The sequence below is a fragment of the Gracilinanus agilis genome, chromosome 6 (assembly GCF_016433145.1).
Source record: "Gracilinanus agilis isolate LMUSP501 chromosome 6, AgileGrace, whole genome shotgun sequence".
NCBI classification, from domain to species: domain Eukaryota; kingdom Metazoa; phylum Chordata; class Mammalia; order Didelphimorphia; family Didelphidae; genus Gracilinanus; species Gracilinanus agilis.
Window position 1 is genome coordinate 278,892,249 of NC_058135.1, and position 22,692 is coordinate 278,914,940.

The 22,692-nt window shown below is 40.4% G+C and overlaps 1 protein-coding gene across 14 annotated transcripts in view; it reads left to right on the forward strand.

Moving 5' to 3' along the window:
• Positions 1-7,522: 7,522 nt before the first annotated feature.
• CTNND1 (catenin delta 1) overlaps positions 7,523-22,692 on the forward strand; it is a 58,234-nt gene continuing 43,064 nt past the window's right edge. For 7 of the 14 annotated variants that reach the window (XM_044681375.1, XM_044681382.1, XM_044681384.1 and 4 more), the window contains exons 1-2: positions 7,523-7,828; positions 8,021-8,087. The gene's annotated coding sequence lies outside the window, so the exon portion shown is untranslated. The remainder of the gene's footprint in view (positions 7,829-8,020; positions 8,088-22,692) is intronic. The other 7 variants (XM_044681377.1, XM_044681381.1, XM_044681389.1 and 4 more) reach the window with 3 other exon arrangements.

Below are 22,692 nucleotides of genomic sequence, written 5' to 3' on the forward strand. Positions count from 1 at the left end.
TGGGCCCTGAAGATGCGAGTTAAAGGGTAGGAGAGTGCTGGGAAGGGCCTTCAAGGCCCTACCCGTCTGGTTCACTGGGCAGATGGTGAAACTGAGGTTGCGGGACACAGCGGTAAGGGCAAGGAGGCCAGACTCTACTTAGACTCCCAGTGCATACGTGTCCTCTCCACGGGTGCCCACACTCACTCCAAAGGCAGGCGGGCAGCCTCCTGTCACCACATGCGGCTCTCTTTCTCTGTCGGGTGGGGTATAGGACACAAGTCAAGGCTAGGGGGAAGAGACAAGGGCAGAACAGTTAAGGGAGCTAAAGCATCCTACCATTCCCTTGCAAAGAAGGCCTGCTACAACGTAGGGGGAGGGAGAGAAGGCCCAGCATGCCGCAGGGCCTGGCGCCTGGGGGCACTGGGCCTCAGTTTTCCTCCCTAGCCTTCCCCTCTTCTCTCAGTGTCTAGTTGGCCCCCCGGGGCTGGCAGCACCACCCCGCCCCCCAACCTCTGATGCCCTGAAGGGGCACCGGGTCTGGGTCTGGGCCCTGGAGGAAGGGCTCGGAGTCCACCCACAGCACTTGTAGCCTACCCTTCCCCTCGTGCCCCACCCAGCTGCTTCAGGGCCCAGGTGGGGGCTTCACCTCTGGGCGCCCCCCTGGCGGGGTCCCTCCGGCAGCAGCTCAAGCACCCAGGCTGGCCCAGGGCCGCTTCCCGCCCCGACCACCCCAGGGGCGCAGCGGGAACCGGGAGCCAAGGTGGGCGTGGAAGGAAGGGCGGACCCCTGCAGCGCGGGGGTGCCTGGGAGGGCGGCCGGGCGGAGGCGGGCTCTCTGCGTCGTCGCGGCCATGAGGGGCAGCGGGCTTACATGGTGCAGGTGCCGGCGCCGGCCGCAGGGGGCAGCGCGGGGCAGCGAGCTGGGGATCAGGGGCAGCGTGGAGCAGGCCACGCGGCTCCAGAGAGCGCGGCGCCGGCGCCTAGTGGCCACGTGCCCCCCTCCCCACTGCCGCCTCTGCTGACACACTGCCTCCGCCTCGCCACTCAATTAGAACGCGGGCCCGGGCGCCCCCACCCAATGGCCTTCACTGGGCCTCTGTGTCGGGACCCGCCCCTTCCGCGTCTTCCCAGCAACGCCGTTTCCATTGGCCCGGGGGCGCCGCCGAAGCCCAATTGTGAGCCGAGAACCTGTTTGGGCGGGAGGAAGGAGGCCCCGTTTCTCAGGCCTTCGAGGCTGAGACGGTGGAGGGAAGCGGCGCAGAAGGAGCAGTGAGAGCTCAACCCAGGGGCTCCAAGGCTTGGGCGGGGGTGAGGGAACCCAGGCAAGGGGGCTTAGTGTGTCGTGATAAACGAGGGACCCTGCCCTGTGCACCCCTAAAGGTACTACCTTGTACCTCTGGAGCTTCCGGATAAAGCACTTCCGGTACAGCCTCGTCTGAGACCTCCTACTGAGAGCTGGCAAAATACCTCCCTGCCTTCGGGCAGCTCTTCTGACCCTTGGGGCCTCGGTGTCCTTTTTTGTAAAACGGGGTTGGGGGTGGGGTTCCATAGAGCCAACAGCATTAGAGGACCTGCCTCTGATTTTTCATTCAGGGACTTCTTTGCCCTGGGATCACTAGACTATTGTCTCCCCCCTCTGGGACACTTCCTGGCTAGACATTCCTTAAAAAAAAAAAGCGTTTTAAAATCGATGCGGTGTGTTGGTTCCAAGGCAAGAAAGTGCTAAGGGCTGGGCAGTTGGGGTCAAGTTACTTGCCCACAGTCACAGGGCTAGGAAATGTCTGATTTGAACTCAAGACCTCCTGTTTCTGGGCCTGGCTAATGGTACCCCCAAGGCATGTTATTGAAAGTACTTTTCCTTATTCCCTGGGAATGCTCAGTCCTGGTTTTTAGTACTGACTCTATCTACTCCAACCAAGAATCTTGGAGAGAATAGAAAGATAGGCTCATTTAGAAGACTATCTATTTAGGAAGTCCTCTGCTGCCTTGGTTGAAGGTGGTTCTTAATAAGAATCTGTTGCTGTTTTTAGGGATGATGAAAGAGAGTAAACTCTGTTCCTAGTTTATTCTCAGGGAAATTCCTTGACAATGATGCCATCCAGTCTTTTTGGATTTCCTCTGACCGTTGGCTCTCCATTAATTCTCCATAGATGCTTGTCACTGGCTCTGAGCCTCCACCTGTAAAATGAGTGGGTTGGAGAAGTCAACATTTTAAGGCTTTCTCATAATCCTCTGGCTAGGGTACTTCTAAGGTCCCCGCTAGTGGCTTATTTTAGGACCAGACAATCCCTAATACCATTTACAACTCTAATTCTTTGACTAGACAACCTGGAAGATACCTTCTAGCTCTGACACTGATTCTGTCTAACTCAGTATGGTTGAAACTGAAACAAGTCTGATAAAGTGATCTCAGGGGGTGTGGTTTCAGTTAAGGAGAATTGATGATAGAAAAGGAAGATGTCCAAAGATAAGAAACAAGTCTGAAAACAGGAAGAGAAATAAAAGGGTGAGTATAAAGTATATTCCTTGGAAAAGGAATAAAATTGAAAACAGAATAAGATGAAGATATCAAAGGGATAAAGATCATAGAACTTAAGGTCTAAACTAGAGTCCACCTGCTTAAGTGGGAAGAAAATTGAATTAAAATTTTAAGGATGGAGATGAATAAAAAAAATTATGAAGTTCTTACTACAGGCCAGGCACTGTGCTAAATGCTGAAGATACAAATGCAAACAAGCCACATTATCCCTGCTTACAAATAGTCTATATTCTAAGAGCAGAAGGCAGCTCACATAGGGGAGTGGTGACCAGGGAAGTCAGAGGCATGATAATTAGCCTGATTGTGCAATTGATTGACAAGTCTTTTAAGGAATAATAATATTGATTTGATTTCTATTATTACCATTATTATACTACGGATCTGGGTTTGAATCTAGTCATCTTAGACAACTTGCTTTCTTCAGGCCTCAGTTTCCTCTCTTGTAAATTGAAAGAATTAGAATAGTCAGAGGTGTCAGAGGTGTCAAATTCAAGGCCTGCAAATCTGAACCAGATTAAAATGCAATTAGGAAATGTTTAACAAAATAAATAGAAATACAATACAACATAGATAATGTTAATTTGTAATATTTGAAATCATTATTGAAGCTCATTGGGATTCTAACACTTGTGGACTAGATTATCTCTAAAGCCTTTTCTAGCTCTGAATTGTATAAATCAATTAATATTTTCAAAAATTTGTCTAAATTGAGTACACCAAACCCAGAATAGAGTAGAAAATTGAACAAGGAAGAGGAAATAAAGGTTTTTTGTTGTTTTTTTTTTTTTTTGAGGAAGCAAGAGTTGAGAGGAAATAGAACAGAAGGAGGATAGATTTAGATGGAGCCAGCAGGAAAAAACAAAGACAGAACACAGAACCCGAAGTGTTTGTAATGTCTCACTGTAGTATCCCTAGATGATTCTGACAGTGGCATTCCAGTGAGGAAATAGGGCTGAAGTTTCAGCAAAGAGATTAAGATTATATTTGTTCTATCTTTTTGGCAAGATGTCATACTGGGAAAAGCTAAGTACCAAGGTGTATAGACAGTCTTCTTTTGGACTTTTATCCTAGCTAGCATAAATATAGTTTCACCTCAGATCAGAAGAATTTTTAAAGGAAATGACAAGTTATTGCTTTACTCAGGATTTCAGAAATGATACATTTTAGGTGTTATAACCAAAAAGGGGACAGAAGAGAAAAGCTTTTTATATGTGTGTTTGTCCAGTGTTTTCATTAGATTGAATGTTTATTAATCTCTACTCCTTACTATTTATCATTTCTTTAAAGTAGAATTCTAGAATTGACTAATCTTATGTATAGATAAGAAATGGTGACTTTTTTTTTTTTTTTTAAAGTTCAGACCCCTCTCTGCCTTTAAAATTTCTTCTTGGGGGCAGCTGGGTGGTTCAGTAGATTGAGAGGTCTAGAAATAGGAGGTCCTAGGTTCAAATCTGGCCTTAGACACTTCCCAGCTGTGTGACCCTGGGCAAGTACCTTAACCCCCATTGTGTAGCCCAGGGGTAGGCAACCTTTTTGGCCATGAGAGCCATAAACGCTACATTTTTTAAAATGTAATTTCGTGAGAGTCGTACAGTGCTCACAGTACGCACTTCTGTAACAACACCTGAAAAAAAAATTGACTTTATGGCTCCTGCAGAAAGAGCCATATCGGGCCCTCAAAAGAGCCAGATATGGCTTGAGAGCCATGTTGCTGACCCCTGGTCTAGCCCTTACTGATTCTAAGATGGAAGGTAAGGGTTTTTGTTTTTTTTTATTTCTTCTTAATGTTTACTTCACCAATATAAATTATCAACCTGTGTATTTGTGTTTGCAGTTGCTACTGGTGTTTCTGTCATTTTTTGAGAGTTTTGAAGTTAAGTGAAAAATATGTTCAGTGTATTTTTTTTAATAATTTTTTTTAAATTTTAAACCCTTAACTTCTGTGTATTGACTTATAGGTGGAAGAGTGGTAAGGGTAGGCAATGAGGGTCAAGTGACTTGCCCAGGGTCACACAGCTGGGAAGTGTCTGAGGCCGGATTTGAACCTAGGACCTCTCATCTCTAGGCCTGGCTCTCAATCCACTGAGCTACCCAGCTGCCCCCTGTTCAGTGTATTTTTTTTTTTTTTTTTTTACATTTTTAAACCCTTAACTTCTGTGTATTGGCTCCTTGGTGGAAGAGTGATAAGGGTGGGCAATGGGGGTCAAGTGACTTGCCCAGGGTCACAGAGCTGGGAAGTGTCTGAGGCTGGATTTGAACCTAGGACCTCCTGTCTCTCGGCCTGGCTCTCAATCCACTGAGCTATCCAGCTGCCCCTGTTCAGTGTATTTTTAAGAAATAAGAAGAGAATTTTCTCTGTGCTCATGATATAAATTGGTTTCTTTTTGTATTTAATACAGTTAACAAATGTTAGGCTCCTGCTATATGCACTGTAATAGGCACTAGGAATAACAGACAAAAAAAAAATAATTAGTTTACCTTCTTCTAGGTGAATATAAAGTGTTTTGAAGTAATCTTTCTGCAAAGCCCCCCAATCCATCCAAAGTCCATTAATTCTTATCCAATTTACTATAGAGACTTTTTTCCATTCAGTATTTAGAAATATTTCTCTAGAAGTACAGGTAAGATAAATTTCCTTTTCTTGTTTTTTTTACCATGTTTTTTCAAGATCTGTTTGATTTATTTGGTGATTCATATGCCTCTTTATTTTAGTGTTATTTACAAATTCATTAATGCCCTCTTCATTCCCTGCAGGTTAACTTTAAAGTTTTAAAATAAAGCCACTTTAAAACAGTAATTCCTTTGTTGGGTTCTTTCATGGACTAGTCCTCTGTTCATGTGACTGCTCCTATCTGAGCTAATCTGAAGCAATCTTGCAAGTACAGTAATATGCAATATCATATCCTATACTTTATTCCTTTACTTGTTTTTCCAGGTTGCCATGTTGGTCTGGCAGGATTTCAGTTGATTCAACTAACATTTAGAAAATGCTTACTGTGTGCAATGCATTGTGATGATCAATTCTTAATACTGTTTATTGCTTACAATTCCACTGTATTTCAGACTTACATTTCTTTTTCTTGAGGCATCGAGAAAGAATGGAACAGTCTTATTTGGGAAATCTGAGGACCTGGGTTTTAAACTATGCTCTGCTACCTAAGGACTTTGTGACCTTGAGCAATTTACTTCCCTTACCTGTTTAGCTTCAGTTTTCCCTTTCATAAAATAAGAGGATAGGACAAGAATGATCTGTGTGAGGTCTCTTTTAGCTCTAAATCTACTTTATCCTTTATCTGACTAAATCCTCATCCTATTCCTCCAAAGCTATCCAAAGTCATCATTGTGTCTAACCATCATGCTTTCTTTCTTTGATTCATGTAAAAAAAAAACAAACTTAAGCACAGTCATTTCTCCCAGTAGGGGACTAGATTTAATATTTATGGGCTGGTTATATTATATAGGGTTCAAAGAGCAGTATGGCATAGTTGGAAAGGCATTGTGAAAGAGGTGGGGCTTGAATCTTGAATTGGTCCTTGAAAAATGGATAGGGTCTGAGAAGAAAGAGGGAAAATTAATAGAGGAGGAACATCCAGAGCTGGGCAAAGAGAGCCAAGATGATTGAAGGACTATTCTAGGGATAGTGACAAGATTAACCTCATTGCCAGGGCGGGTTCTTGCTTGGAAGCAGAGATAAACCTGAGTAGGTAGGGTGGGGTCAGATTGTGTAGGGCTGGGCCCAAGGTAATGCACTTTGGCCTATTGGGAGCCAGCACTAAAAGATTTTACAAAGTGGTGGGGAGTGATCCAGTGAAAAAAGCAGTGTTCCAAGTAATCTGAAATCAAATAATTTCTCCTCTTCACAGAAATTGGGATTTTTTTCTTTCAGAATGAAAAGGAAACTCTCAACTCACATAATTTAACATTGAGTAAAAATTAAATTCTCAGTGCTGGCTTCCATACCATAGCCCCTGCCCTTCAGGACCTGGCATATTAAGGACATAATTGACACTAAACATATCAGGAGGTTTAAAAAAAAAAAAAAAGAAATACAAATGATCCTTTTGTGTAGTCCAGTGTGAGTTAAACAAGAAATCTCGAGGCTGATTCAGTCTAGAGTTTAGGAAAAAAAACAACAACAAAAAAACCTATCCAATTCTTTCTTAGAGATTCCCTCAGATGAATTATCTGGGCAGTTTTGTAGTCTCCATCACTTGGCCTTTAATATGGTTCACACATTTTTTGATTAGTAGAACAAAGACAGACCTATAGTAAAGAAACCAACCAGCCCAGACATCAATTTCAATGAAAAAAAAAATCAAACCAAAACAATGGAATTGAGATTTACTTCAAAGATGACCCCTCCCACCTCCCCCCAATGGATTAAACGCATTCTCTCTTCTCTGGTGCACCCCGCCCCCACCCACCCCCCCTCCCCTTTAGGATGGGTTGCTTGTCAGGGAGGGGCTGTGAGATTTGAGGAGTGACTTTCTTAACACCAAAAGCCAGTGAATAAAATACAGTTTTTCCAATGTGTAAAACGAGATATTTCATCTTTTGTCTGGACTTCCCCCACAATCAGAAAACGGGGGGAAGGGGTTCGAAGAGACATACACAAAACCCCCAACAGTCCCACCATCAAAGAGAACTCAGGAAATAGCAAAGGCTTTTTTCTATGCAGTGATTTTGAAAACAAAACAAAAAAACAAAAAAAAAAACCCACCCCAAACAAACCACTTCTTTTCCACTCAGGCTCAGGCCTTGCCACACTTCCTCAAGGATTGTATATCCTTTGCTTTTGCAATATCTATCTAGAGAGACATGTTTTATCTCTATATATATGCATATGTATTTTTAAAAGTTCTGTGTCTTTTTCTGTCTGTCTCTCTCTCTTTTTTTCTAATTCCTATAATAAAGTTTCCTATTGGATAAGCTCAGCTCCCTGATTTATGCCTGGTTTCTATTGGAAGCGCTCAAAGGCTGACATCACTTAGGAAAGCGAGGGGGGAGGGCTAGCAGATCAGTTTGTCACCACCCAGGCTCCCTTGCCTTTGGCTGGGTGCAACTTCCATTTTAGGTGTTGGATCTGGGAGGAAAGAAAAAAAAAAAGAGAAGAGGAGAGAGAAAGAGAAAGAGAGAGAGAGAAAGAGAGAGAGAGAGAGAGAAGGAAAGAAAGAAGAGGAAAGAGCCCGAAAAGAGCAAGAGGTGGAGCAAAATTAATTGCATTCTTGTGTTTGGCTTTCTCAGCGATATTGGCAAGGATTTGGGGTCCTTTTCGGAAAGGATTGTTTTTTAGAAGTCTGCAACTGAGGTGTGTGTCTGTGTGTGTTTAATGTGTGTACAGAGGGGGCATGATAGGCTAGAACCAGTTGAATTTCTCATTCTTGCTAACCAGAGGGATTTTTAAAAGGTGCGGCTGTTGGGAGAAATTCAGCTAGGCTAAATGATTTTAAAACGATTTTTTCCTTTCAATTTTTGCCACTTTTAATTTTATTTTTTAAAGCAAAACAACAAGGAGAAGGAGCAAACTTCTGGGTCTCCAGCACAGGGAGCTGAGCAGCTCCTAAGGGGTAAGAGCAGTTCTGTGAATTTGCCTATTTGGTGCATTTTCTTACTGTATATTGCCTTCTGGATCTAAGTGAACACATTTCCAGAACCTTTGGTAACAAAATTCATCAAGTTGGGTTTTGGTCTATTGTGTGTGGGTTGAGACAGGAATTTGTCTGAGGTCGAAAGCTGCTTTTGCAGATGGCTTTTCAGATGTTTTCAAAACTTCTTTTACTTTTTGCCCTGTTTGTGGACGTGGAAAGTTGCAAAGAGATTCTCAACTTAAGCTGTGGTGGTAGTTTCCCACTGCCTCCCCCCCCCCCCAGCCCCCCTCCCAGCCCCCAAGAGCGGGATTAAACTCCCCGGGTCTGTTTCAGCCTCATGCTCCTGGGTGGATCCCGTTTTACTTTTCCAGGTGCAGTGGGTGGGAACCTCCTTCTCTTGTACTGGCTTTGCTGCTTTGCCTTTTAAAAGAAAACAAATGGATCCCCATTGACTGCATTTCCATTTTCTTAAAACCACCTAGGACATTTTACAAGTCTGGGAATGTAGAGGTCATTTAGACCACTTGAGTGAAGGAGAAAAATAGTTTAGAAATGGTTCTAGCTTTTTATTTAGTTAGGGACAATAGGTTAAACAAAGTTAGCAAAAAAAACCTTGCGAATTTGAGTTTCCAATTCATTTGAAGACTTTGAAAAGGAAAAGTCTTGAAAAAAGCTGAAGGTCAGTATTGTGGGTGGGTAAGTTTTTATTTGGTTTCCTAAAAGATCAGAAAATTGTAGCATCGGAGACCACTGACTTTTTTTTTTCTTACTTTAAATCGGGAAGTACTTTTTTCATATGTACCTTAACAGAATTCTGGATGATTGTACAGTAAAATCATTAGCTAAGGGCTGAGACTTCCTCTTCTCCCTTTACTCTTAATAGTGACTCCAAAAATTATATATGAGATTAAATACTTGACCTAATTGCAACAAGATGGGCCTTAATTCAGTGCCTTTTAGTTCCTGAACCCCCCTTTAACAGTTCCTGATTTGTTTTATTTTTTCCCTCTTTTTAATTAGGAAAATGCCCTGACAATCTTTTTACATGTAAAACAAGAGTAGCTGGGGAGTTGCTTCCTTAGAAGTTTCAATAAAATGGAACTTTCTTTTTTCCTTTCTGTGTAATACCAAGGACCAAAGGGAAGTGGTTCATAGAAGCCGTCTCAATACTTCTTTCTTCCTTGATTCCAAGTCTAAATATTTTTTAAAAAGGATAACATATGTGGGGCATACCCCATTACTAGATGATCGATTTAGCCCTTTGGGCTGTAGTTTTTATTCGGATAAGAGCTGACAGATTTGGAGACTGTCTATCTTCTTTTTTCTGTCTCGAGTCCTGCCTATGATTTTTGGATGACTGATTGATCCCACTGCTCTGGTTGACCCATCATCCCTCCAAACCTTTAAGTATCTGTTGAAAAAGATTACAAAAGCATTTTGAAAATAGGTTCTGTAAGGAAGGCCTAGGTAGTGGTGATTTGGATCTGGCTTTAAGTGGATAGGCACTGCCCAGAGATGTTAGGATCCAAGTGTCTAGAACAGAGGTTCTTAGCTTTTTGTGTTTTATGGACTCCTTTGGCAGTCTTATGAAGCCTATGGATCCCTTTCTCAGATAATAGCGTTAAAAATTCATAATTGAAGGAGGCACCATATTTTAGTTAGTTGTTAGTGAAAATATAATTTTTTTTCCCATCCAAATTCCATGAATCCCAGATTAAGAACCTCTTGCCTAGAATTAGCAGAGGCAGCCTTAGACATTGTCATTCTTCTGTTTTTAGATGGTAAAGAAAGCAGACTTATCTTTTCCTTCATCTCCTGTTATATTTTCAGGAATTGTAGTAAGTTTGGTAAGGGTACCAGCCTTGTCCCTCTTTTGGAAGTGGGAGGAGGAGTGTCCTTCAATACGTATCTTTATGTTTGGTTTTCACCTTTGTAGTAATGATCGATTTGACAAATGTTCCAGTGATCTTTGCTCCTGAGAAACCTGAGTGTAGTGTATTGTGGGATTTCTATGATTTTTTTCAATAGTGTTACAACTTAATTAAGGGGCAAATTCAATTATCATATTTCCTTAGGAATAGAAAAATGGGACTAGAGAATTTGGCTCTGGCCGACATGGAATTTTGAGCATCCATTACCATTTTAAGAAAGCTCCAAGTACTTGTGACCTGTTTGTCCTGTTGCCTGAAGAGATGTAAGGTGACAGACTTGTGTATGTAACTGTCTTTCAGAAGAGAGTTAAGATAGACTATTTGGAAAGAAAGGGACCTCCATGGGCTCATTAAGATATCGTGAGTTGCCCTGAAGAAATTATGACCGGCTTCTGATGCCCAGTTCCCTGGTATTTCCAACTTCCCAGACCAAGACTGCTACTGTATCTAGGTGGTTGTTGGAAAAAAGAGAGAGACCTATCAAATGGCACATTTCATCCTGTTCAAGATCCTCACTTGACTTTCATATTGGTTTGATGTAGGTAAAATTCCTGCTTCTTTCGTTAAAGCAGAACTATTAGTTATCTACTATTACCATGATGGGGAAAGTGGGCTGGGCTAGAAGGGATGATACTGTTTCAGCCTTTTGATGAGCAAACTTGCTTTGTATACAGCATCTTGGTCTCCCCAATCGTTTACTTTCTCCAAAGAAAACCTTTATGGGATTTGGACTAATCTTTGTTTCTTAGTCATTTGTCAGGTAGCGGGGATGGGATACAGGTAGATTTGTTTTAGTGTACATTCATGGGATTCCCTAAGGATGTAGTTCAAAACCAAGAAGGCACCTATTGGCCATATAAGAACAAAGTCTAAATGCAAGTAAGAATTTCTCAACCTTTTAGGAAGTATATTCAATCTTCTTCACCTTTTCAAAACCAGTTATTGGCACTAGAGAATGTCAGTTTCTGGCCTTTCTTTTCTGTTTCATGCCTTCTGGTAAAAATTGTGAAGGGCTTAGTTTAAGGTCAAAAAGTGTTGAGTCAAGTCTTTGGAAATTGTTGCATACTTAAGCCAGAACACCTTGTTGGATTCCTAGAATAAAGATATGGAAGTACTGATTATGTTAAATTTCTACCAGAAATACTTTCTTCTTTGTTGACGTTTCATGATTTTCCCCCGTCCCCCTTTTAATAAGTTTGGAATTACTACATTGACTATTTCAAGGAGCAGTGTAGCTAGATAGCACCTAGTTACTCTGATATTCCTTTGTTTGAAATAAAGTTCACACTGAATTGTTATTCCGCTGAAGAAGATTGATTTGGTTTTGTAGTTTAGTAATGTTGGTTTTCTTACTTAAGCTACATTCATAGCAAGGTGAAGCTCACTTTCACGTGAACTTTACCTAAAGGGGCGAACTGGTAGGGATTGTCCTTTAATGTCCTTCCTCTCCACCCCAAAAAAGAGTTAATGTGGCACTTAGTTAAATAGGGATTTCTCTGCCTAAATGCAGCTGCCTCTAAGGTTGCCAATAGAGCATTGATGTGTCCTGGCAAGGAGATTTTTAGAAGAAAGGAACAACAGCTCTGGTTTAGAATGACCAATGGGGAATAGAGGGCATGCATTGATTTGTGTTTTTGTTATGTATCTTATTAGACATTTTGAAAGTAGTTTGTCTCTTCAAACTTATACTTTGTATGATATTCATTATTAAATATTAAATAGTGAGAATGGAACTCGGCTATTCTGGCTGAGTGAAACTCCTAGTTGAAGGATGTTCCAGATGAGACTTAAGCCTACCTCAGAATGCATTAGATCTGATAGAGAAGGATGGGCAAAGTGATGGTGGGCTTTCCAAAGGATTCCCAGTCTTGTCTACTTGTTAACTAGTGATAGGTAATTGGGAGCACTTTTACAAAACAATTGTATTGGGTTTTTTAAGTTTTGTGGTAGATAAAAGCAAATGGGCTTTTAGTTTTTAAAAAGTTTGATATTTATAATGTCATTTATGACAACACCCTGCTTTGTGACAAAGCAAACACACTCAACACTGTGAACTACATCTTAGAATATAGGCAGTAGTGTGCCCTTTCTTTCCTTACCAGCCTTCATTGGGTTTATTTGTTAAGTGAGATCTTCACTGGCTTTTCAATGGCTCAGAATTAGGTGAACTTTATATAATCGTTTTGTTTATGTCGCTATCATTGTGTATATTCTTTTGGTTCTATTTATTTCATTCTGCCTCACTTCATAAAAGCTTGGTTTTTTTTTTTTTCCCCTGAATTTCTCAAATCCACACTTTTTTGCTTTGTATAAGATTGTATTTCATTCATACATGATAGTGTTTTCAGTCATTTCCCAATTAATGGACACCTATTTTTCTATCCCCATTTTTTCCCTAATGTTAAAGAATGCTTCTGTGAATATTTTTTATGTGTTGGATTTTTTATTTCTGTCTGACTTTCCTGGTGTATATATCTAATATAGGGAGATTGCTGGGTCAGAAGGTTTGGACAGATAAGTCACTTTTCTTGCATACTTCCAAAACGTTTGGGCCACTTTACAGTTCTAATAAAAACTCATTAGTGTTTTTTTTAAGGGAAACTCCTTTTTAAAGGTACTTTAGAAGCTGTGATTTTTTTTTTTATAACCCTTACCTTCTATCTTGGAGTCTATCCTGTGTATTGGCTCCAAGGTAGAAGAGTGGTAAGGGTAGGCAATGGGGGTCAAGTGACTTGCCCAGGGTCACACAGCTGGGAAGTGTCTGAGGCCAGACTTGAACCTAGGACCTCCAGTCTCTAGGCCTGTCTCTCAATCCACTGAGCTACTTAGCTGCCCCCCAGAAGCTGTGATTTTAAAAGAACAGCCACCAGTCTGTCTCAAGGGAATAATAAATGTTCTTCAATACAATCGTGTTATTCTTTTATAAAGGATTTTATACCAATACCAGTTAAGAATAATTGGGTAAAATCAATAATTTTGGTTTGCCCTGATTAATAAAATTTCTGTTTTCTTATCTCTTCATATATCTATAGAAACAGATGAAATTCAAATATGATAGAAGTCAGCAACCTGTTTTTTTATTCTGCTGTATAGTTACCAAATTTTTAAAAAATATTTATTTATATGACTTAGAAAAAATGCAGAAGCTTTTTATTTTATTTTATTTTATTTTAAACCCTTACCTTCCGTCTTGGAAGTCAATACTGTGTATTGGCTCCAACAAGGCAGAAGAGTGGTAAGGACTAAGCAATGGGGGTCAAGTGACTTGCCCTGGGTCACACAGCTGTGGAAAGTGTCTGAGATCAGATTTGAACCCAGGACCTCCCATCTCTAAGGCCTGGCTCTCAATCCACTGAGCTACCTAGCTGTCCACCCAGAAGCTTTTTAAAAGAAATTGCACAGATTCCTAAAATGAGAATGATCAATTACCTACTTCTCTTCCCCATCCCACTTCCCATTAGCTTCTGTAATTAGAACAGTAAAAAATGAAATTAAAAGTATTATGAAATATCTTATGAAGTGATATATAGCCTTCAATACTGTTCTCTTATAAAATGCTTATTGCTAGCAAATGAGGCACATTCTTTACTTAAATAAGTTCTTTGTAAATGTTAGGTTCAGAATAAAGTAGACCTGAAAAATTTATATTTCAAACCATTTGTCTTTTATTGAGAGCCGTTAGTATGCTCTTAAGTTATTTATTTATTTTTTTAAATATATTTTTAAACCCTTAACTTCTGTGTATTAGTTCCTTGGTGGAAGAGTGGTAAGGGTAGGCCATGGGGGTCAAGTGACTTGCCCAGGGTCACACAGCTGGGAAAGTGTCTGAGGCCAGATTTGAACCCAGGACCTCCCGTCTCTAGGCCTGGCTCTCAATCCACTGAGCTACCCAGCTGCCCCTACTTAAGTTATTTTTAATGATTTTTACTGTCAGATATCTATTGGGTTTTCTGTCTTTAAGTGAAAGGTTCTGTCTTTGTGCTTAGAAAATATTTTGTTACTACTTTTTGGTAAATTAAAATCCTCTTCATAAAATGTTTGTGACATATGTGATAAATTGGTGTCAACGTTCAGATATATCTGCCTCAATTAGGCCACTTGAGTATACTCAACCTAACAGTAATAATACAAGTTTTTCCTACTTTAAGAATTTATGATACTTGTGAGTTGTCTCTTCTGGTCCAAAAATTATGCCTTTCGTGACCAGAGACTGACTAGAAAAGGGTTGGTCTGCTGATATTATTAATAGTTGTTCAAGCTAGATGCTGAGTTCAAGATCTTTGCCCTGAGGTTTCATTTGTTTACAAGGATGGGATTTCCAATTCATATTTGTAGTTGAACTTATAAATGAGGACTTTCTTTATTCATGTCCTATTTATCAGCCTGAGCTATCTTCTGTTTCAATGTCCAGAAAACTTCAAAAAACTGTTCTCCTGAATATTTGTCAGACTACTAGAGACTTCGCTTGACTTCTGGCTCTGCCATCTTAACTATAATCATGAAGAAGTCAGTTTAGTCCTGTGTTTTAGCTTCTTTGGCCTTAAAACTAGATTAATAATGTTTTATGTATCCTTCAGAGTGGTTGTGAGAAAGTAAATATCAAACAATACTTAAATGTAAACTGTTTAAAAGATAGTGTGACTTGAACTTAAGAAACTATGAAGGTCCATCCCCCTGCTCTGTGATGTATAGAACCTATGAAGAGAGTCAAGTCAACAAGCATTAAGAGGTTACTATCGCAGTACTGTGCTAAGTTTTATAAGCCAAACTAAAGATGATCCCTGATGAGGGAGAATTTGGAGAGGCTCTTTTGGTTTTTGTTCAATTAGATATCTCTATATGCTTCTAATTGTCAAATATTTTTGGTACTTTTGATTCTTGAGCCAGGGGTAGGTAATCCTGACTCTGAGCACTTGACATACCTTCTGATGGCCTTTCCTTTGATCCTCTGATTCTTTTTTTCCCTTTAATTTCTTACTCTTGTCTCCTTCCTCTCTTTGAAAGACAGAATTTGTTCTCTTCACTTGCCCTTATTTTATTTCTTACTTAGGTAAGTATCATTCATGTGCATTACTTGAGTCTAATGGTAATTTCTACCTAAAGTAGTTGTTGATTCTTGTTCTAGAATAAACTATTTTCTCTAAGGTGAAGAAATTAGCCAGAGCACTTTGTAGGCCATGAAGCATTATACTAACATAAGATGCCATTATGATTAGCTACCTCAAAGTTATTTAGGCTGTATCTATATTTTTAAAATGTAAAACTGGCAATTCAGTTCAATGGATATTGCGTGTAGCAATGTGCTAGGGATTCAAAGTCATAAAGTATAAGAAAAACTGAAAGCAAGAACATCATTGTTTGATGGGAGTGGGGAGGGATATAATCTAAGAAGACTTTATGGGGAGGAATGAACATAATCTGAGTCTTCAAGGAAGAATTCTGATGCAAGTAAAATTACTAATGTTCCTAATAATGCAGAATGTCATTGTATCAAATTAAAGAATTTCAGTGTTAGAGTGAGCTTTAGAGATCATTTAGTTCAATATGCTTATTTTGACAGATGAGGAAGTTGAGGCTCAAAGGAAAAGGTCATATAGTTGCTAAAGCTGCAGAGCTAAGGCTGGTCTCTGATGCTATATCCAGTTCTCTTGGTGTTTGCTATTTAGTAACTCATAAAATAGGGCCAAAGAAGTAAATTCTGGCTGGAAGAGAATTACTGTTTTTTTGTTGTTGTTTTTTTAATAGGCCTCCCTGAAAATGCCAGTGGTGGATTTTTACTTCCTGTGTGGGAATCTGGAGATTTGACTGAAATACATTAGTAAATTGCTATGGTACATTAGGGTGTAGGTCCTACTTTGGGAAGAAAGGATTTTGGTGGTAGGGAATTTTAATAAGCTAAACTATCACACTGACAGTGGAAGACATAAGACATTTGTTAGAGAAACTAGGCCAACCTTTCAATACAGTTATCAAAGCACTTGCAGTTCCCATTTCAGGGCAGGTGAAGTGATCCTCATTGAACTGAAGTAGAGAGTACATAGCCAGCACACTTTTAAAATAGAGTAAACCTATTTTAAAAGAGAAATTGGAGCCAATCTGATTCCTTTTCGCTGTTTCTTTGTTGAAATTGGAAAACTTTTCTCCCCATTGACTACCTTTAGAATTTTGTGAAGCAGACCAGAATTTGCCACGTGAATGTCTAACCTCCTGAAAGTCAGCTCATCAGGAAATAGTGTAGGAAGTTTTTTTCCAAAAATAAACAAAACAAAGTCCACAATTAGAGGAATTTCAGGGTAATATGTGTGTTTAAGTGTTCCAACTGCTGTATTCCTATACCTTTCCCGTTTTAGCCCCTGCTAATCACCAGTGTGAATTGGTATTTTTTTTGGAATATCAGTATTTTGCTTTGGTAAATGCTTTAATGATAATGGCAAATCAGATGCCTTAGAAAAGTTTGGGGAATGAAGTTGAAGGCTCTGCCTTTGCCTTTGGAGATAGCCCCTACTTTGAGTAATTCCATCTACCTATCTATGTTATGTACATCTATGTCTGTCTGTATCTATTCCTGAGCAGTTTCCTTCCTGCAGAAGACAGGACTAGATCCAAATTGTGTTTCTTCTTGAGAATACTTTTTGGTCTAGAGCAGATTCCCAAAGTGGGTGCCCCTGCCCCCTCGTGGGTGCTACAGCGATCCAGGGGGGCGGTGATGCCCACAGGTGCATTTGGGGGTGGTAAATAACTGTAAGAGGGCGGTGATAGTATGTGACAGGGGGCGCTAAGTAATATTTTTTCTGGAAAGGGGGCAGTAGGCCAAAAAAGTTTGGGAACCACTGCTCTAGAATGTTTATACCCTTGGCCAGATATTTATTTTATTTTCTGCTTAATAAACAATAGACATTTCACTTTACACAAAATAGATAATAAAGATTGTACATGAAACTACCAGTCTCTATGCTGTACTCACTTTTCTTAATTATATAAGTTCAGTCTATAACTTTTTTGTTTGTGCTTGTTTTCTGGATTTCATTTTGCTCTCTTGCTGCATTTCTGTGTGTAGCAAGCATCACCAACAGCCCTCTAGAAAATGGAAGTCAGTCTTTGCATTGATGGGAGTACTCAAGTCTTTCAACGGTGGTTTTTTTATTTCTTTTGTTTTCCTGCTTTTCACTCTGCATCAGCTCATACAAGTCTTCCCAAGTTCCACTGATATAATCTATTTCTTAAGAGATAGGATAATACTGGACCTGGAATCAAGAAGGCCTGAGTTCAAATCTGTCCTCAAGACACTTCCTTCCTAGCTGTGTGACCATAGTGTGACCTGTTTTTGACTCAGTTTTCTCATCTTTAAAATGAGAAGAAAGTGGCAAACACTTCGGTTTCTTTGCCCTGAAAACCTCAAATGGAGTCACAAAGAGTCAGGTGTGACAAAAATGACAACAGCAGTGATATTCTGTTACATTCACATGCCATAATTTGCGCAGGTATTCTTCAATAAATGATACCTCTTTATTTTCTAGTCGTTAGACTACAAAAGAATTTCTTCAAAATAATTGGTACTTGGGTTCTTTTCGTCTCTTTAATTTTTCTTGGAGTATAGGCCTAGTAGTGGCATGGTTGGGTCAAAGGATAATTAATTTAACACTTTAGTGACTTTTGAATCATAGTTCCAAATTCTTTTCTAACATCTTGGCCAAATATGTAATGTGAAAAACTAACTTTTCAAATGGTTGCCATTTCCTATCCTTTTATTCTCTGAAATATCTCCTTGGACACTGGGGGATAAATTTACTGATGGGATCACGCTCATAGTCTCCTAAGCATCAGGGAAAATGATGGGACTTGGTGATTTTATGTTTCTTTTTGTGTGTCAGAAACAGATGTTGCCTGGTTGGCTTGGCAGTTGATGAAGAAGAGAGATCAATATTAATGATTGCTTATTTTAGGCTGATCCCTTAGGAGAAAGTTAAAGTGATATAAACCTGTCTCCTCTGTCTCTCCTGGATCACCCAGTCTTATACTTTCCCCTTCATGGCTTCTTGTATTGTCACTCAGTGACTCTACCTTTCTTGGTTTGAAGCCTAGCCCTAGAGCATGACCTGGTTATCTTCTTCCTTCCCTTTAATTATACCTATCTAATTGTCATTCCGTTAACTTCATATCATTCTTGGGAGATGACCTCAAGCAGGAAGTGTTTTTCCTTTTTTTCTTTCTCTTCTCCCTTTGTCAAGTAACTATTGTTTGGTGTAGGAAATAATTTAGACAATCCTACAGATTTCCTGAAAACTTTTAAGTGGGAGGCATATTTCACTCTGTCTTCTAAATGGAGAGGCGTTAGCAGAGTAGTTAATAGGATCCCAGAGTTCAGTGATCATTTATTAAGTATTTCCTAGTGCCAGTCAATGTACTGGGGGCTCAGACAAATATGAAAACAGTCCCTGGCTTGGAGGAATTTACCTTCTTTTGGAGGAAGGGAGTGGATTAGCATACGTATTTGCACATCCCTCAAATATTTTATTAAAATGAATTTTATTGAAGTGGGGAGAAATTTGGCAAAATCAAGCCATATGTCTGAGAATGCCATGCAATGTTCAATCCCCTTAGTCCCGAGAAGTGGGGGGAGGAGGAGGAGGAGAAGGAGAAGGAGGATTGCCATCCCACCTCTGCTTTGAGACCAAGCTTGGTTATTTATATACCAAATACTTACAAGGTAACTTTTTCAGGAAGGAAAAGTAATATAATAGAGATTGCAGTTAATGAGACCTTTCATAAAAGGTAGTGCCTGAGTTGAGTTTTGCAGGAAACGAGATATATTCAGAGGCCAAGGTAAGGGAGGAGTGCATGCCACTCATGGGGGGCAGGAGGAAGACCAGTCAGTACAAAGGTACAAGTTAGGATATTAGTGTCAGTGTCTGAGGAATCCCGAAAGAAAGCCAGTTTGACTACTAGACTAGTGTGGGAAGGCAAGTCTATATAATAAGGCTAAAAGGATAGGTTGGGACCTAGTCACAAAGAGATTTAAAAGCCAAACAGTGGAGTTTATATTTGATCCTAGAGGCAATAAGGAGCTATTGTAGTTTGAGTAAGGGAGTAATGTGGTCAGACCTGTGCTTTATAAAGAACAATTTGTGTGAAGGCTAGTCTGGAGAGGAAGATCTTGAGGCAGAAAGCCCAGTTGGAAGGCTATTATAGTAACCCAGCTGAGAGGTGATAAGGGCCTAACTAGGGTGGTGGCCACCTTCATAGAGAAGGGAAGTGTTTAGAGAGAGTAAAGAGGTGAGGGAAGACTGTATGTGGCAACTGAATGGGTTTGTGGAATGAGGGAAAGGGAGGAATTGAATATGAAAGTGTGGCTATGAACTTGGGTGACTTTTTCCTGCTACAGAATAGGGAAGCCAAGCCATCCAAGTCTCTTCCTTTTAGAGTTGAGGTATCTGAGGCCCAGGGATGCAGTATGGCTTGGGTTAGGTCAAACAGGCAGTAAGCAACAGAGCAAGGATTTCTTTAATCCATGTCCTCTGCCTCCAGCATTGCTCTCCACTGCCTTGTGCTGTCTCTTAGTGTTACTTTGCATACTTTTCCTACTTCTTTTTCTATATAACCCAGCTGACATACAGTGTCCTCAGACTTCTAGGCCCTTTTTTCTCTTCTAGTTGAGATAAAATTATTTTGATAGTCATTTTCTTGTTCTAAGGGTTGAATTTAGCTGTCTCCCAACTAGGTTGATCCCTCACTGCATGCTAGGCACTGCTTGGGATCCTTATCATCCAGAGTTTACATGACAGTAGGGAAGATTAGGTATCTGAAAGGGTTCCTTTCTGACCCAAATGTTATCTGGGAAGCCCTGGGAGGAAGCACTGTCCTACAAATTAAGTTTTGAAAGATAGATAGGATTTTGTTGATAAAAGCTGCGAAGCCAGGTTGTGGAGGACACTCTAGGCATTGGGAGGATGCAGTTACTAGTCTTTGGAGAAGTGACTACATTGTACAGTTTGTGTATTGGTTAGAGGAAAATAGTAGAAAGAAAGTTCTAACCTGTTTATTTTTAGAATGAGAAAATAGACTCAGAAGTTAAAGGACTTCCCCAACCAGGATGAGAACCCCAACTTGATTTCTAGTTCTGGCTTTTCCTACCAGATAACAGTTGGAGTCAAATTAGGGAGAATCTTGGATACCACTCTGATGTGTTTAGGACCTTAGTTTTGGAAGGCAGTGGGAACATATACTGAAAGTTTTGAAGTAGGGGAGTGGTTTGAACAAAAGTAGTGCTTTAGGGCAGCTGGGTGGTACAATAGATGGAGCACTGGACCAGGAATTAGAAAGACCTGAATTTAAATCTAGCCTCAGGCTCTAGCTGTGTGACCCTGGGCAATCACTTAACCCTGTTTGCCTCAGGTTCTTTATTTGTAAAATGAACTGGAGAAGGAAATGGCAAACCACTCCAGTATCATTGCCAAGAAAACCCTGAAGTAGGGTCTCAGATTTGGACATGACTGAAACAACCGAACAAGTGCTTTAGGAACCATCATACCACTGGAATCCACATCTAGTTCTATATACAGTCATCCCTCCCTATATCGTGGTTCATTTATCACAACTTTACTATCACAGGTTTTAAAATATCTATCTAATTCTGTATGATGGAGTTACACTTATCACAGCACACTATTGGCTAATGGAATGAAAAGTGAATAACCCCAGCGCTGTGTTCTGTATCCTGGGCATTGATTGGCTCAGTGACTGTAGGTTAATAAGAATGTGGAAAAGGTTTACAGGAGAGTGGGAACGATTTATAAAGCCTTAAATATACATATAAATAATAAAATAAAGATAACACTGCTACTTTGCAGATTTTCACCTATCATCGGGGTCTCTGGAACATAATTCCCATGATAGATGAAGGATCACTCTACTTGCCTTTCTTCATTGGAGGACAGCTTGAAAAGGTGTTCCAGGTTTAAAAAAAAAAATCTGCTTATTGGCAAGCTGTTGGTATAATCAGTCTGATGTGAATTGGGATGGGATGGGGAGGGGAGGGGTGTCTTCTGGAGCAGCAATTATAGACCCTTGAGTAAACCAACATCTTGTTGGTTTTGTTGGTGTTGAGGAAGGATGTGTCCTCTGATATGATTCTGTGGTACTCTGACTGTCTAGGATATAGGTAGAGCCTATAAGACTTAATACCTATGGTCTCTGGTTGAGCTTACACTTTAAAAGAACTTCTATCCCAGGCATGAATAATTTGTGTCAGATGAGTCTGAATTATATAAGCATGACTTATTTTATTCCCTCTGTACTTCCTTTTGGGGAAGGTGGGTTAGTAAATCTACTTGATGGAAACCCAGATTCTGAGTGTACCAATAACTTAAGCTCTACATTTCTGGTTCTTATCTCTTCTGAGATGCAGACCTATATTTCCAAATGCCTACAGAACATCTCCATCTGGCTAGTACATAAAATTATCATGTTGAAAACTAATGCTAGCTATTTTTAAACTAAGCTCAGCATCTTTTCTCCTTAACTTGCTTCCTTTCTGACCTTACTCCCTTTCTGCTTATGGTACCATCATACTCGGCTTTCCTCCTTCATTTCATATCCATTGTAATCAAATCATCATATTGGTCCAACTTCTAGAACGCATTCTTGTGTTGTGGAAAAAGCAATGGACTTTTGGAGTCAGAAGACATATGATATTGAATCTTGCCTTGAGACTTGCTAGATGTGACTTAAACTTTGGACTTCAGTTTCTTCATCTGCAAAAAGGGGTAGTCCTTTAAATTCACAAAGTGTTGAGAGGATCAAATGAGACAAATAACTGCATGTAAAATGCTTCATAAACCTTAGATTATTATGAAAAGTCATTTTTGGGTTCAGATCTGTGATTTAATGGATGGATGGAGGGTACTCACTCTACTAGGACATATTGGCAAGCTTCTGCAGCCTTTTGCACTTAGCCTCCTCAGCCACTGAGAAACTTAGTGACTTTCCCAGAGGAACCACACAACTGTTATGTCCAAGGCTTGTTCTTCTGACTCCAAGGGCAGCCTTCTGTCCATCTGTAAAATGAAGGTTTGAGACTAGATGGCTCCTGAGGTCACAGCTACATCTCTGGTCTCTATTTTAACACACCTTGCGTGGACCTCTTCCTGGGGCTGATAGGCCCTTGCTCTGCCTTTTCTGAAGGTTAACTAGAAGTTTTACACCTCTGTAGGGTCCAGCCCAGTAGTACTGATGTCAGCAGATGCTCAGTTCTGTACTTCTGCAGTGTGACATTCTCTATTTTATATTCAGCAGGCTGTTTTTCTCTTATTTCCTCCTGAACTCCTGGAGCTTAGAGCCATGGTCCTCAGCATTGCCCTCTGAGACCTGGCACATTCTCTGAGCTGGTGGTGATGGCCTTGGGAAGAGCCTCCTGCTAGAGACACACGTTGAGGGATTCCCTGGGCTCCATGCTCTTGTCCTTTCTAGCTAAGGTGCCTGCTGGCCAGACCTTTCCCAGAGGGGAGAGGCATCTCTCCTGGCAGAGGAAATGAACTCCAGAAAGCTTCTCAGCTCTTCCCTCTCTAGTGGAACTGGGTGATGGGCCAAGGGAGGATGTCTCTATCCAGGGTCAGCAGGCCCATTTGTTTAGAACTTTACAGGAAGGGAAGGCATGA